Source organism: Otolemur garnettii, unplaced genomic scaffold (genome assembly GCF_000181295.1).
Source record: "Otolemur garnettii isolate 467f Iridium unplaced genomic scaffold, OtoGar3 scaffold00010, whole genome shotgun sequence".
Classification (NCBI taxonomy): domain Eukaryota; kingdom Metazoa; phylum Chordata; class Mammalia; order Primates; family Galagidae; genus Otolemur; species Otolemur garnettii.
The window spans coordinates 8,279,941-8,297,613 of NW_003852405.1; positions in this window are offsets into that span (position 1 = coordinate 8,279,941).

Below are 17,673 nucleotides of genomic sequence, written 5' to 3' on the forward strand. Positions count from 1 at the left end.
CTGAGGCAGGAGACTCGCTTGAGCCCAGGAGTTGGAGGTTGCTGTGAGCGTGATGCCATGGCACTCTACCCAGGGGGATGGCTTGAGGCTCCGTCTCAAAAAAAAAAAAAGTCCTTTGATGCAGGCTTATACTGGAAACCAGAAGAAAAAAAAAGTAAAACGATAAAGCAGCTCAGGTAAGTAAAAGACAATTGCATTTGTTGTCACAATATTGTTAATGCTTTGTAGTTCAAACCTCCATATATATATATAGATCATATGATATATAGATATATGATATGATATATCATATATATGAGATACATATATACACCACCTCAGAGTCACCATATTACCTCCCCAAATACCTCAGGAAAGACCAAAAAGAATTCTTCACCTGTTAACAAGAATGATATTTATCTCCTCAGAAGGACCAACAGGGGCCATAAAGATCTTCCTTTATTAAGAGACTTTACGTGGCCAAGTCCATGCATTACCAGCACAGGTTGCAGTCACCTGCAGACGTAGTGAGTTTAAGAGAGGGTAAAGTCACAAAACACTTAGAAAAGTAAGTCTCAGGTGATGGAAACTATCCAGCATGCATTCCTAAGAGGTAAATCTTTCCAGGTAAATGCGGTGAAAATTTTAAAAAATAATATAAGTCCAGTAAATAAATCACTTGATACTGGCAATTCTCAAATGTGTTTGACATTTGCACCACATAGTGTCCTCCCATATATAAAAAAAACAGAGGTGATGGGGTGGGGGGTGGGGGGAAAAGAAATCTAATCAGTAATAAGTAACCAAGTATCATATTGAAAAGGATTTGTATTCCTTTAATTTAGCAACCTGCTAGGTTTACAGCTGGTCGTCAATACATATTTGTTGTAGAAAATAAAAATAAAATGAAGAAAAATTGCTTTCCAGACACAGAGTGGAAACTAATGAGACAATCAAGAGAAGACTATAATGAATTTAGAAATAAGGAAGAATTGATCCATTAATATGTAATCCTCTGTAATGGGGTCATGGTTGTTTAGAAGAGAAATTTACTTGGGGAAAAGTTGGCAAAAAGAGTATTTACCCAAATTTAGAATTATATAAGCATTAAGATGGAAAAACTAAGCTTTACTTTTGTAGGGCACAAAAGTAGTAGGAATTCCTGCCCTTTTGTTGGGAAAGGAATTACTAATTCACTTTCATTTAGGAATTTCTTTTTTTTTTTTTTCATGATACAAAGAAAATTATATCCTGGGAAGTTCAACCAGTCTGACAAAACTTTGGCCACATCTCAATTAAACAGCATAGGGAATTACATAAGGAACACAGCTGGAAATATAAACAAGTATGTAAGCAACTTTGATCTAGTTAATTCTTTTCAAGGTAGAATTTAAAAAATTAAATATAGAGAAGGCAATAGTGATTCTTGTCTTTTACAGTTTTGTCAACTTTGTTGTTTTTTGTTTTTTGTTTTTGTTTTTTTGAGACAGAGTTCACTATGTCGCCCCCAGTAGAGTGCAGTGGCGTCACAGCTCACAGCGACCTCAAATTCTTGGACTTAGGCAATTCTCCCGCCTCAGCCTCCCAAGTAGCTGGGACTACAGGAGCCTGCCCCCAACGCCCAGCTCTTTTGTTATCATTGTTGTACGACTGACCTGGGCCAGGTTCAAACCCGCCACCCTCAGTGTATATGGCTGGCACAGTAACCACTGTGCTATAGGCACCGAGCCAATTGTCAACTTACTTTGAAGTTTAAATACAACTCATTATTTATGAAAGAACTTCACTATTTTAGTGAAATACTATAGCTATGAATTTTTGTCTGTCCAACATATTTTGCATCTTTCCATAGCTAGAAAAAAGAATATGACCCCTTTTTTTTCAGTAACTGTTTCAGTCCACATAAATAATACTACCCCCACCCCCACCCCAGCCAAGGTGGAAGTACATGACATGGTATTGCCTGTCAACATCTTCTATTCCTGTGGTCAAGAAGAGGTGCATGGCCTAAACTAGGTCTCTAAGAAGCGGGAATTTTTCAGAATTTGCCTGATACAAAAGGTCCTCAATCAACACCGCTTAAATGAATGTTAAATAAATGAATGAACAAGCTAATGAGAATATGGTAGGCCTGCTTCCTTTTGTGTTAAGAGAATATAATCTTTGCACTAACCTTTATTAACTTACTAGAGGAAACTCATCATCAGTAATTTATTTATCTTGATGAAAAAAAAAATCAAGCTAAAAGGAAAACAATGATGAATGTAGATAAGAGACAAAGAAAGAGAGAATTTTCATGGAATCCTCCAGGAATGTCTGGTTTTATGAACTAATAAATTTCTGTTTTCCTGATGTTGATGGGACTTTCTACCATTTGTCCAAGGAAGATCATTTTAAATAAAATAATCATTACTAGGGCTCTAACAGATCTCCAGAGTACCTAGCAGAAAGACAGGGTGATCAAACAAGCAATCATTATAAATTTAAATAAAACTTATATCATTATAGATGTAAATAAAATTCAGAATTGTTGAAATAAGCACAAAATTTTGCTCACAGTGCAATTCATAGTTGCTTCCCCATTAAGCCTAATATAATATTACTTCTGGAAAAAAATAAGCAATATTAAGTTCATACATGCTGCATATTTTGCATAATATAGAAGACTCTGAAAAGCTAGACATTTGCTATTTCATTTTCATGATTTAAGACTTTCATATAGTATTAGAAACATTAACAATGTATTTGAAACTCACCGTTGCATTTCCTTTTTTCTTATTGCTTTGGAAGTCTATTTTCAATTTACCATCAGTTGATGAATGTCATCCGATGAATATGAAGTTTTGGAATCATAAGCTCAGATTCCTACAAGGCCACAAAAGAGACATTTACTCTATGCTGAGCTAAAAAGTATCCTCAGTGGTAATTTGGGTGAAATTAATTCCCCTTTCAGCCTTTGGGTATCAATTGTAAACTCTACCTCAAAGTATACACAATGTGTGAGAAGGAAACACCTCCACTATAATTCAGCATTTATCCAATAAGTAAATATAAAGTACTCACCATAATAAAAGTACAGGTCTAGGTGCTAAAGATAAAACCACACAGATATAGAAAAGTTCCCGAAATTATGAACCCAATATTCTAATGGGAGACAGAGATGATAAAATAAATTTCATATTCACTTAATTTCATATCAACATAACAAATAGGTATAGAATTTTAAAGCTATTATATTGAGAATTTACACTATTTCCAATCCGGAGAGATAATGTTTTAGTTGAGACCTGAATGGAAGTCACCAGGTCTAGGAAAACCTGGAAAACAAACATTCTAAGCAGAGGCAGCTGGGTGTGCAAATGCTCCAACCAGGCGTTATTTCCAAAGTCCATGAAAAGCAGGTGGGGATACCTAATGTGGCTGGAATGAAAGAATCAAGAGAAAGTGTGGGAAGCCAGGAGAGCTCTGTGGGCACTGCTAAGTTTGGAAAGCCATTGAAGAGTTCTAGGCAAAGGACAACATGACCTGATTTCCTGTCCAGAAAGGTCACCCTGGCTCTGACTAATCTGGGGGTCTAATCTGTAAGGTTCATGGTTAGAATTGGAGTTTCCAATAGGAGGCTATTGTCATAGTCAAGGAGAGACACGACAGTAGCTTGGACTAAAAGTTTGAAATGAAGAGAACAGGAATAACTCAGAATCTACTTGGAAGCAGAGACTGTAGGATTTCTATGACACAGGTAAGAAAAGAGAAAGAATTGACGAATCTCATAAATACAATTGACCATGAACCTTAAAGAATATGCTAGGATGGTTTTATTGACTCTAGCTAACATGATGTACTTACCAAATCTCCAAGTTAAACTAATTTGCTGAGCTTACTCTTAATTTCAGGACATTTAATGTCATAGAGTAAAAATGATTAAGCCAATCAAAATGATTAAGTATGTAATTTATGATATGATCTTCTTTCCTTTGCAAGAAAAATAGTAGTCTTTAAAAGAGGTGCGTTGTTAGAGAGATAACAATGAGAATTTAAATGTTTTAGGTCTTTAAGTTGGCAACCTTATACAATCTTATACAGAAACTCCTTTATGACCTTCTCCATCACTTAATAGAATCTTTAACTATTCTCATTGTTGTGTATAAGCTTTAGTTAGACCTTATTAAATACCAAACTTATTTCTATCTCCTCCAACATTGAACACATTTTCTTTCTCACCATAATGGTTTAAAAACAATTACTCAGTGTAAAAATTAATCCTCTTAGAAAAATGTCTCCATAATCTTCACGTCTTCATAGCTCACGTCATAGTTTACACCCAAATCCCACCTACCAAAAAGAACTTTAACGTTTTAATCCCTTGGACACACACTGAAATCCCTTTATAGATCTGGAATACTTTAGTCTCCCTCCCCAAATTCAATAAACCTTCCATAAATTCCTAATATTTTACTAGACAAAAATCATGACCAGCATGGAATTTTATATACTTTATTTCAAATTCATAACTTCAATGGTATTTCTCTCAAGCAAACTAAAGCCCACTTTCCTTCTGCACCTGACCACTCACCAGACCTCAGCATCTCCCTGGCCTCAGTGCCTTAAGCATGTCCATTCCTCCAGACAACAAGACAACTGGAATCTTTATACTCAAGTGTAAAAGAACATCTTTAATTTTGATGTGTTTAAGAAACAGGGTGTTCCCCAGAGCCTGGCTGGTGAGTACTCTCCTCCCTCCTTCTTGCTGTGAACTTCTATGCAGAGCAAAATCTTCTTTCGAGATTTGAGGCTGTGCTTTTTTTTTCCACCATATTTCATCTTCCCTATTAAACTGTAAGTTCCTAGGCCAGTGCTAATAACCACCAAAAGGTATTTAGCAAATATTTGCTTAAGAAATTACTGCATATATTAATTAACAGAAAAATCAATGAATGAATAAATGAGCAGCTGCTTTGATGGCTAAAATTTTACTTTGAGGGTTAGTGTCATTTGGGCCATTTTTTTTTAACTTTCAATTCAGTTAGATTTGCATTAGAAAGCCTCCTTTGTGCAAACACTCCAGGGCAACTGTGCAAAGTTGCTTTGAAAGTAAATGCCATCAAATATTAATAAGATAAGCCAAGGGAAATAAGATTGTAGTTTGTCCCAGATAAAGAAGGGAATTTTCCCCCCTGAAGTATGAAAACATAAAGGAATTTAAGACGCCCACCCAAACACTAGACAAAGATATGTGGGTGACAAAGCTAAGAAAAGAAGATTGAATAGGGCATGCCATTAAGATAAATGGATGAAAATCCTTGGAATGATTAACAAAGACATTGGAAAATGCTGCTAATATCCCTGTAGGATTTTCCTCCTCAAATATACAAATCTCAGCTTTTGATCTAAAGGAAAAGTGAATTTAAAAGTATATTCCAACAATTCTACAATCTCACTATAACCTACCATAACTAAAGTAATTCAGGATCTCTGCTTCTGGGTCTGGAAAGACCTCATGTATTCTGATGAAAGAAAAATAGAAATGGCATCCTGACCTGCCGAAGCTCCCACAAACCACTGAAAACAGAAGAAAGGGGGTCCCACAAAACTCACAGTGAAATGGCAATTTCCATCAGGAAATGTATTTTATTATGTCAGGAAATTAAATACTGAAAAAAAGAATCAATCAGTCATTAAACAAAAGCTGTGCAGGCTGGTCCTCCCCCACAGTCTACTCCTGCTTAGCACGTGAGAGCCATCGTCTGCCCTAGGACTACGTGTAACAGTAACAAGAGCATCAATTCATGTCGAAAGAACAGAGTTTTGTTTTTGTTTTGTTTTGTTTTTGAGACAAAGTTTCATTTTACCACCCTCAGTAGGGTGCTGTAGTGTCACAGCTCACAGCAACCTCCAACTCTTGGGCTTAAATGATTCTCTTGCCTCAGCCTCCCAAGTAGCTGGAACTATAGGTGCCCACCACAATGCCCGGCTTTTTTTGGTTGCAGTTGTCATTGTTTAGTTTGCCCAGGCCAGGTTCTAACCCGCCAATCTTGGTATATGTGGCTGGCATCCTAGCCCCTGAGCTACAGGCACTGAGCTGGAGGAATTGGTTTTTAATTCTATCTCTGCAACCCACTGACCAGCTGACCTTGTCAAGAATGGCTTGGAATTGATTGATTATTGGTACTCATAGCTAAAGAATGGGATCTCATACCAAGACAGTGACAAATTAAACACAGACACACTCAAGAAGTTCACACAAGCAGTCTCATTGCAAAAGCAGGACGATAAAACAGAAGTACATCCCAAAAGAAGGATAGGTCTATATCCACAAGTGGAGAAGAGGCTGGGGATCTGAGTCATCTCTATTTTTTATGTTTATGGCTAATGATATTCTGAGCAGTGGGAAGAATATTCTTTCTTTTTCTTAGAAGGAGATGGGGATTTCTTAGCACTCAGGACCCTCCCCATTTTTAACCTTATAGGGAAACTTCCAGGGATTGCCATGGCAATTGTAAACTGGAATGGTGCTGATGGGTATGATTTTTACCATGCAAATGAGAGTAAGTGGGTCAAAAGGTCACCTTAAAAGGTCACCTTGGGTTGGTTCTGCACACGCTCCAAACCTGGAAAAGACCCTCACCTCATGTTTCTTGCCATTGTGGGTTAAGTGCTAAATTCTTATGGATGTGTATAGCCTCCTCAAGTTTGCTCCCTTTCTGTGATGATGATCAGCCTATTCCTGGTGTCTGTTCCTAATAACCTAAGCCAAATTGCTCACCTGTCTGGTCCTCACTTTACTCTGGAATAAAATACCACTCATATCAATGTCACATGTATGCTATAAGCAGAATAAACTAAACCTTGACAGTGCGTTGGGATAGGCCTTCTGCTAGCCTCCTTCCATGCTTAGATAAATTTTGATATTATGTAAACAAAGAAACCTTGCATGTATAATTAGTTGTAAACTTTCAAGTAATTAACTACCATTAAATAACATATGTGACTAACAGGTATCACATTTTCTCTGACAAATCTAACATAGTTTCTGCTATGACAGAGAGCCGTGGTTAGGAATGCACCAAGTGGACCCACCACGAAGTAAAGAGAATTTTACACTGAGCCAGAATTTAAATATTTAAATTAGGAAAAATGTGAAAAATCAAGCTGAGATGTAAAGCTGAGTCTGAAATGGTCTCACCACGCTATGCGATAATGAGTATTAGGGATGCCTATCAGCCATTGGCACTTCCTGGCCACTAGGGGCAGCTGGCAAGCCCTACTCTATAAAAGAAAGTCAGTCTTGCTTCAAAGCTAACTTGAGTATTTATTGAAAGGTGGGAACTTTTTATTTTATTGAGTCATCCATCAGCATTTAGCAGTCAACTCTTGCCATCAAATTCTTCCTCTGGGATATAGAAAGACAAGCATAACATTCTCCCCTGAGGAAGTAGTCTGCACATGTGTATTAATCTCAGTGGAGACTAAAATTATTATAATCATAATACCATAAATTTATGAAGTCTAAAGGAAGAGAACTTGAAAAAACCCATTCTATGCTCCCTAAGATGTAGGTAGATTTTGTTAAACACTTTCATATTTCTTGAAATTCCTGTTGCTTTTCCTAGTCTAGTTTTCTGCCACAAGAATTGATTTCTTCTGTTTCCATAACAGTTAGTTTTGTTCATGCATATTTTGGAAACGTACACTCAAAGTAGCCAATACTATTTCTTGCCTCAGGTGGAGACATCTGTTTCCCACAGCTCTCAAAGAGTACCTGTGTTTCTCTTAAGTTTTGCAAACTTTCTTCTCATTTATCTCTAAGGAGACAATGCATTCCACTGGACTTCCTTCTACAAAGGAAAATATCAACACAAAGAAAGTTTATTTTCCTTGGCAAGTATTTTTTTGCTTTAATTTTCTCAGTACAGCTAACCTTCCCTCATACCCGCTTGCATCTCTGATACAAAAATTGAACAAGAAGAAAAGACAAAGAAAGTTTCCACCTTGAAATGTTCTACTTGCCCCTTTCTCAGAATTGAATATAGAGCCATCAGTGGAAGGATTAAAAACAAGTTTCAATGGAACTAAAATAGATTAAGAAGAGCACTTATGAACAATATGAACATATTCCTACTATCTATTGGTTCAGTCTGGCTTTGAGGCCCCAGATCTGGTGGCCTATGTAAAACGGAAAACAAGAGATAAAGATGTGACTGCTTTGACTGAGCTCTGATGTGGGCCTCAGGAAAGAGTAATAACAATAGTATTTAGCATATACTAATAATTTACTGTAAGCCAGAAATTTATATATATTTCATGTATTCTGTATATCATAACTCATGCAGTGCTTATAACAACTCCATGAGTTAAGTACCATTGGCTGGGGGGAGGGACTATGGCACAAAAAGATTAAGTAAAATGCCCAACGTCTTACAAGTATAGGCCATGCTGCTTCTTAGAAGTTCTTGAATTTTTCACATCCAGCTCATCAGGACAGTGGACTAGTTTGATATTTAATGTAAACCCCTAGGTAGACATTATCTATGAATTCCCATAATTCTTTTTGGTTCTTTTTTTTTTTTTTGCAGTTTCTTGCCAGGGCTGGGTTTGAACCCACCACCTCTGGCATATGGGGCCAGCACCCTACTTCTTTGAGCCACAGGCACTACCCTGAATTGCCATAATTCTGATGGTAGCTAAGAGTCAGGATGAAGAGCAAATCCAGTGGAGAAGACAGCCTGCTGCCATATTTAGTGTGATATGCTACACAAAATGGCAAAAATGCAACTGAAGTGATTACATTGTTCCTGCCTTCCAAAGTTTTATATTCTAAAGGTCAATATTCACATAAAATACCTAACTAGTAATTCAATCCAGTACCTATTTATTCTATTCAATTCAATAAGCATTTGCTGCAACCTTATTCTACTTCACAAACTAACTAAATATGACAAAATCAGGGTTTGTATTCAAGAAGAAGAAAAATGAGGAAGGCATGAAATCTATTTGAAGGATACCAAGATTTATGGAGAAACAAATTGCCAACTACCTATTAAAATTTCAATCTGGTGAGTGTGTTCAGGCACTAGGTACCTCAGAGGAAGATATGACTCACATTTCTTAGAAGAACAAGGCATGCTTGCCAAAGACGGTTATGCTTAAGCTAAATATTAAAGAATAAATTTGTAATAATTTTATAAATGGAAAACTCCTCATTTTCCAGAATAAATTTCCTAAATAAAACTATCAATTATATTTGGCATTTCCTTGATACATCATAGATATGCAAGCCTGAGAGCATAGTCCATTCATGAACACAATTAAACTTCATATGATGCAAATCAGTCTCACTTGGAGCATGACATTTGAAAAATCAATTTAGTGAAAGGCCAGCTGTCGGGGCAATGGACACATGTGTCTTCAAATGAGTACCTGTATGCTGCCTAATACAAAACCTACGTCAATGACTAGACCAACACCATTAAAAAAGAATTCTCAAGCTTTACCCATTGTATATATTATCTTCATGTATTTTAAGAATCTAATATTCTGAAATATATTTTGGGTTATTGTCACTATATTTGTAAAACAAGCTCGAAATCTAATATTTTGACTTATTTATCAGTAGTGCTCTGCTTCAGATGCATTTGTTCTTTCAAACTATCCATATTGAACACCTACTCAGTGCCAGACACTCTTCTGGGTATGAAGGATACAGAATCTAACAAAGGAAGCAGGATTCTAGTTTGAGGATACCTACACTCTAAGAAATAGAAAGAATTATAAGAAATATATAAGAAATGAATAAATAAGCTGATTTTAGATAATTATATGTGCTATAAAGAACATAAATAAAACAGGATAGCAGCCAGGGAATGATTGGGGGGCGTAGAAGGATGACCCTGAAAACCCTCTCTGATACTATGACATTGTTATCTAAGACAAGACAAGAATGATTAAAAAGAACCAACCATGGAGGATCTGGTAAGGAGAATTGCAGGCAGTGAGAAAGATTCTGAGAAAGAGATGATCTTGGAATGTTTGAGGGACAAACGCACAACTATAACGACTGGAGAATAATGAAAACAAAACAAAACAAAAACAAGAGTGGTCCAAGGTGAGTTCCCAAAAGAACACTGCAGGCAGATCGTACTTTTTTGACAATAAGGTAAGAAGTTTGGATTTTCTTCTAATTGTCATGGAAAGTCATTGAAAGACCGTAAGCAAGATAATGACATGATTAGATTTAAACTTTAAAAACGTTGTTCTGGCTCCTGTGAAGAAAATTGACAACAGGAGAAAAGAATGAAAGCAGAAAAATCAATTAGGAGACAAGTAATAAGAGATGGTAGAAAGTCAGACAAGAGATGCTGAGATGTGAGCACATTTGTGATGCATTTTGGAAGTAGAGCTGGCAACATACTTGAAATTGGGTTCTGATTTGTGGAGGGTATGATTAGGTCCAGAAATAAACTAGAAAAGAATCGGAAGGTAGAAAATTATAATAGAGTTATTTTTGCTGTGTTAAGTTTGTCTTATCTACTACACATCTGGGTGAACGTGCCAAATAAATTTCTAAAAGTACATTTAGAGGAAATAGACAGAAAATTGGATTTACATTTGAGAGTTGCATCATATAAATATTATTTCAGTTCCTGGAACTGAATAATATCATAAAAGAAAAAGCATACAGAAAAAAAGGAGGACTGCATATAGTCTAGCATGGACTCAGTGTTTTAGAATCTGGCAGAGGAGGAAGAGATTGAGAAAGAACTTAAGTAAAGTAGAAGGAAAACAAGTAAATGTGATATCATGAAGGCCTAGAGAAGAAGTTCAAGGAGGGTCAATTTAACAGCGTTTGCTGTGAAGTCAAGAAAAATAAGGATAGTTAATTGACTCTTGAAAGTAGCGAATTAGAGGGCCCTGGTGATATTGCTGAGAGCATTTCAGGCACTTGATAGCAATGAAAGCTATATTAGCAGAATATGTTAGCTAGCTATTGCTGTGTAACAAGCCACCACAAAAGTCAATAGCTTAAAATAACAACTGTAATTGCTATAGGTCAACTGGATGGCTCTGCTAATCTCAGTTCTATCTCAGCTGATCTCATCTAGCCTAGCTCATGTATCTACATCAACCTGTGGGGTAACCTGGAGGTCACCTGGTCTAGAACAGCCTCAGTTGTAATAACAGCATCTCTGTATTGCAGATTCTTTCAGCCTCCTAAAAGACAGCCCTGGCTTGTTTTCAGAATGGTGGATCATTCCAAGAAAGAGGGCAGAAGGACAGCAGGGCTTCCCAATATCAAGGCTGGAAATTAGCACACCATCACTTCCCCCACATCCAATTGTCAAAAGCTAGTTTGAGTTCATCTCAGAATCAGAATAGGTTGAGACTACAGACTTAGAAACCCAGGAGCATGGATATAGAGAAGTTATTAATTAAAGATTACAATGCAATGAGTTGTCATAATTGGTTAAAAGAATTGAGAAGAGAATAGGAAGAGAGTGCATAGAGATGACCGCAAATATTTTGAAATTTTTCTTATAAAGGATAACAGATAAATGGAAGCAACAGCTAAAGATGTTGAGTCAAGGGTTCTATTTTATTTGTATTCTAGACTTATTTTTTAGGATGAAATATGAAAGAATCTGTTCATGGGCTGATTGAAATGATTCACAAGAAAGTTCAAGAATGAAAAGGAGACTGATGAAAACAAAGTCAGTGAGTGGATAGGCTAAGATTAGAGGCATCAGCCTTGTATTAATACATGAGCAGAGACATGTCTTTAAAAGTAATCAAAAGAAAAGAAGAGGACAGTGTATATAAACTTTTTCTTTATGTTGAACTGGATTTTAGTTTCAGAATTTTTAGGGGTTAAGAAAACTTTACCAGATCAGGGAAATCTTATTCTTTTTTTTCAAAATGCACCTGCTTATAAATCAAAATCACAGGACTGTTCATACCAAGGGAGTTTATTTCTCCTATGAAATAAAGTTGTTGAGAAGAAAAGACAAAATAAGTTCAGAAGAGAAATCACCTGCTATCAATGTCTTGACTCCAGAAATCAAAATATTTCACAATGACTAGAAAACCTATGGATAAACTGTGTCCTTGGGGAAGTCACTCGTCAATGTAAAATATTCATTTGAATCCATTGTACAAACTTGCATACTAACCATACTTCTAGAGTGCTATATTTTGAGTATTCAATATTGAAACATTCTTTCTTTCAGTAATCACTTGAGAAATTGAAATAGTCATTCAGTTAAAGATTTCTTAAATTTACAAACTACTGCATGCATAAAAATTCATCAACTCATTCTGGAGAGCTGTGGAACAAATTGCCATGACTTGGGTGAAATGTCTTTGAGTGTCTAATGCCATTGAGGAAAATTGGTGCAGACAGACATGGGTGGGGAGGAAAATTTCACAAAATTACAATTTAAAAAACTTTATTATGAAGTTTTTACAAAAGTTTAGAATTAAATTTCAGATTATGAAGGACCTATAGATGGCTGATAATGAACTTGACATGTACAGAGACTATTTCAAAATCAGAAGCACTCTTTCATTCAAAACAGGTTGTCATTTCACGGGGAACTCTGACTAAATATCTAAAAACAAAATTCTTGTGTCAGTTTAAGTCAAGTCTTTATTTTCATGCAAGTTGAAGCCAATGAAAAATGACTTCTAGGTCAAGAATGAAAGCCTCCTAATTTCCAGAGCTTCCCTATGAAATCCTCTCTACAGAAGTCTTCCCTACATGGATGGGCTCAGGCTGCCCCTGACGACCCCAACAGGATAGAATTATGAGCATAAGCATAAGGTGGATTTTCTAAAGACTTCCTGCCTTCCATTTGCCATTAAAGAAAACTTTCCAAAATCAGATTTGTTCCAGGATTCTTCATCTGGCTCTAGGGGCACTTGACTGCAACAAAAACATCACATTGAGAGAGAAATGAGCAGGTGAGGAAGTACAGTAGCAAAGTCACCACAAATAGACCAGTTAACGACTAGGAATTCACAGCAGGAGAAAAGAGAAAGAATAAGCTGAACAGACCAGTGGCAAGTAAGAAATAAGGTAAGATTTTTGTTTTTGTTCTGGGTTGTTGTGTTTTGTTTTCTGGAGATGAGGTCTCATATAGTTCAGGCTGGTCTTGAACTCCTAGGTTCAAGCTATCCTCTTGCCTCAGCCTCTGGAGTAGCTGGGATTACAGGCACGCACTATTGAGCCCAGCTAGAAATAAGGTAACTTTAATTTACTTTGGTAAATACTTATTGAGCACCTACCATGAAGCAGATATAGTTTGGAAATAAAGACCGAAGAGGTATATAAAGCAAGGGAGACACACAAGCAAAGGATATTGATGTGATACAATGGCAAGGCACACACATAACCAAGCCTGGGATGCCAGAGGGGCTACCTGGAAGATGTATTGCTTGACTTCTATCTTAAAGGAATACATAAGAACTAGTGAGGTAACATAGAAGATTTTGAGGCAAGGCAAAGCAAGCTCCAAGGACATGAATGATCATAATATCTACAGGAACAGTACAGGCAGTAGGCTCCAGTGATTATGGAGAATATTGTTTGGCAAGTCTGAATTTTATCCAGGAGCTAAATCTTTTCAGAGATATAAAGATTGGAGACCAAGAAATCAGCAATGAGTCATACATACGTTTATAAAAAGGAAGGGACACATTTTAGAAAAGATTATAAAGTTGGTGGGACTTGACAGATATCTGGAAATACAGGCAATTCTTTGTAAAGATAGGTGGAACAGGAAGGTGGTCACGGCAAGAGGGGTAACCAATGGAAACACACCATGAATAAGAGGCCTAGTAGGTGAAACAGCATTTGGACTGAACCTCAGCCCCGGAACTTGTGAAATCCTTCCCCTGCCAGCAGACGTCCACATGGAGCTGTTCCCCAGAGGCCTGTGAACAGAGCCTAAAGCAGACAGAAGGATGCCTTGTTTTTAAACTTTCACCTATGGGGCACAATGTGGGGTAGACAGCACACCCCTTGGGTGAAGGGCTCAGCGGACAACTTGAACTTTGCCTGAGAAATGCAAACAATGTAACCTAATCCTTCGTCGTCACATTAATCTGAAATTTTTTAAAAAGGGGAGGAAAAGATACCTTGTTTTATTGCATTTTGCAGAGATTGTGTTTTTTACAAATTGAATCTTTGTGGCATCAAGCAAGTCCACCAGCATCATTTTTCCAACATCATGTGTTCACTTCATGTCTCTGTGTCACAGTTTAGTAATTCTCACAATATTTCAAACATTTTCATCATTATGTCTTTTATGATGATCTGTGATCAAGGATCTTTCACGTTATTATTGTCACCAGAGAAGATGGAGAATTTAACGTGTATATTCTGACTGTGCCACCAACCAGCTGTTTCCCCACTCCCCTCTCTGTGGATCTCCTTAGTCCCTGAGATGTAGCAACATTGAACTAGACCAAGAAATAACTCCTACAATGGTAAGGTGACCAGACGTCCTGCTTTTGGTGGAACAATCCCAATTTTTAACAATTTGTCCCACGTCCCGTGATGTTTTTAAAAAGTCCCAATTTTGGGAAAGAATGCACAACAAGCTAGGGAACAGCAAGAACACAGGAAGAGAGTATACAGTTTTTGGCTGCCATGTGGCTATTTTGGCAGGATATGAGTTTTATAATTATTTTTGTTAATTTTATAATGTTAAACTTTAATAATAACAAATAATTGTTGAGAACTGATTATCAAGAACTGCTTATCAAAGTTCACATTATTGATCAGTTGTTAAAATTTGATGAGAAATATGCCAAAGAATAAAATAATACTATACATATTTTTTAATATATTATATTTGTAAATTGTACTTATGTTGAAATTAAAAAATATATATTACAATACTATTTTTGCATTCTATGAAAATTTTTGTTGCTCCATGTAGACCAAATTTTTAATTAACACACCCCCCCCAGTCAATGTTGTCCCACTTTATCAATGTTAAAATCTGGTCATCTTATAATGGTCTCTAAGTATTCAAATGAAGGGAAAAGTCTCATGTCTCTCACTTTAAATCAAAAGCTAGAAATGATTAAATTAAGGGGGAAAGGTATGTCAAAAGCCAGAATAGATCAGAAGCTGGATCCTCGCACAAAACAAACAGCCAGGTTGTAAATGTAAAGGAAAAGTTATTAAAAGAAATTAGAAGTGATATCCTAGTGAATAAAATGAAACAAACTTATTGTTGATATGAAGAAAGGTTAAGTGGTCAGGAGAAATGATCAAATCAACCACAAAAACGCCTTAAGCCAAAGTCTAATACAAAACAAAGCCCTAATTCTCTTTAATTCTATGAGAACTGAAAAATGAGGAAGCTACAGAAGAAAAGTTGGAAGCCAGCAGAGGTTGGTCCATGAGATTTAAGGAAAGAAGTCATCTTCGTACCATGAAAGTGGAAGTAGCAGATGCTGACCTGGGAGCTGCAGGAGGTTATCCAGAATATCTAGCTCAGGCCACTGATGAAGGTGCATGCACTAAACAACAGATTTCCAGTGCAGATGAAACAGCCTTAGATTAGAAGAAGATGCCATGTGGACTTCTATACTGGAGAGAAGTCAATTGCTAGCTTTAGAGCTTAAAGGACAGGCTGATCTCTTGCTAGGGCCTAAAGCAGCTGGTGACTCTAACTGGATGCCTGTGTTTATTTGCCATTCCAAAATCCCTTATCCCTTAAGAATTATGCTAACTCTGTCTGTGTTCTCTAAATGGAATGACAAAAGCTAGACAGCAGAATATAAATATTCTGGGATAATGTGAGTTAATAGTTAATATGCTTAAATCCGTATCTATCGACTGTAGATAAAACTATGTTAATCTTTCAGATTTAAGTAGTTTCTTCTTTGACTGATCAAATAGCATAAAGGCAAAACCACTAATTTCCACACTCAGCTTTTGCAGTGTGTATAACTCACATCTTTAATCCCAACATACTGGCACTCTGGGAAGCCATGCAGAGAATCACTTAAGCCCAGGAGTGCAAAATCAGCCTAGGCAAAATAACAAAACCTTGTCTCTACAAAATTTAAAAAATATATATCCAGGTGTGGTGGTGTGCTTTTGTAGGCCTGGCTAATCAGTAAACTGAGCAAGAAATGGATCACTGGAGCCCAAGAGTTTGAGGTTACAATGAGTTATGATGACACAATTGCACTCCAGTCTAGGCAACAAAGTGAGACCTTATCATCAGATTAAAACAGACTAAAATTTAACCACCTTAATTCCTATTTCTCCTCACCAATAAAATCCAGCATTTGTGTTTCAATTCTTCCTTAAAAGCTTTCCACTCCTTTGGTTCCTTTGAGGCAGCTAGGTAATTGAAGCCATTTCAGGACATTTAACTGAGTAAAAGCATTCTTATGGTTAGCATTTTGTGATTTAAATGGTATTTGGGATGTTAATAATTGAAATATATTCAATATGCCATGTACTGTTACTGTTCAAATATGGTAAATTTTTATGAAGGATAGTCTAAAAATATTTGAGCCAGTATTTCATGAGAACCTATTTATGAAAAAGAAATTCTTCCTGGGCTGTAAAATGACCCAGTTCTTTGCTTGGAATATGGATCTGAAATACCAGAGATTATTACATAATCTAAAATCTTAGTTCTCTCTGAAAAGCTTTAAAAGATGCAGCTCAGATATACTTTTCAGCTGTCCTGTGGAGCAGAATAAGCTAACTCTTTTCGTTTTAAAAATTATTCTGCATCTGTGTTATCATGTGTCCCGCCTGAGTTCTGCTCATATAATTATTATGAAGCCAAATTTGCAGTCATTCAAGAGACCACTACTCAGGTTATAGCTCTAACACCAGCTTTCTAATAGGAAGAGAAACAACTCGCAAAGCTGAAATCCTTTTAATGGGCTTTCAACTTGCCTGGGAGGAGGAGATCTATTCCAAGCATAAACACAGCCTTCCAGAGATAGTCTTTTTACGTCGCTCTTAAATGTCTAATAGGTGTTCCACATCAGCTGTGAACTTGTGAACCCAGAAGGAATTTAGAAGTTTTTATAAATTCTGTATGGTATGGTACACACACACACACACACACACACACTTTATGCAAGCATAGCCATGGCGTTATTGCTGCTGTAAAATCCTCTGTTGCTTATCTTTAGGTCCTAAGAAAAGATTTTATTTTAAAATTTACAACTGAAAAGATATCTCCACAATAGATTGTAGTGACTGTACAAAATCAATAGCTGGCCACTTTAACATAAAAACATTTAGGAACTGAACTACACGCTGTTTTGTGCTATTGAATTTTTTAGTTAGATATGTATCTTACTGTCTTCATTTAAAAACGTGACATAATAAACTTATTCTTCAATAGCACACATTCCTCATGAGGTTAGTATTTTTAAAGCAGCATTCCAATTTTGAAAGTGCTGGTTAAAATCCCTCAGGGACTAGTAATTTCACAAGTTCTCAATAAAGTATTTAAATTCTTGTATTTAAATCTCTATTAACGTAGCCAGATATGTTCTTGAAAAGGTCTGTAAAGTCAGAAATTTAAAATAAGTGACAACGTAGGCAATAACTGGCTCAGCGCCCGTAGCACAGTGGTTATGGCGCTGGCCACATGCACCGAGGCTGGCAGTTCAAACCCAGCCTGGGCCAGCTAAACAACGATGACAACTGCA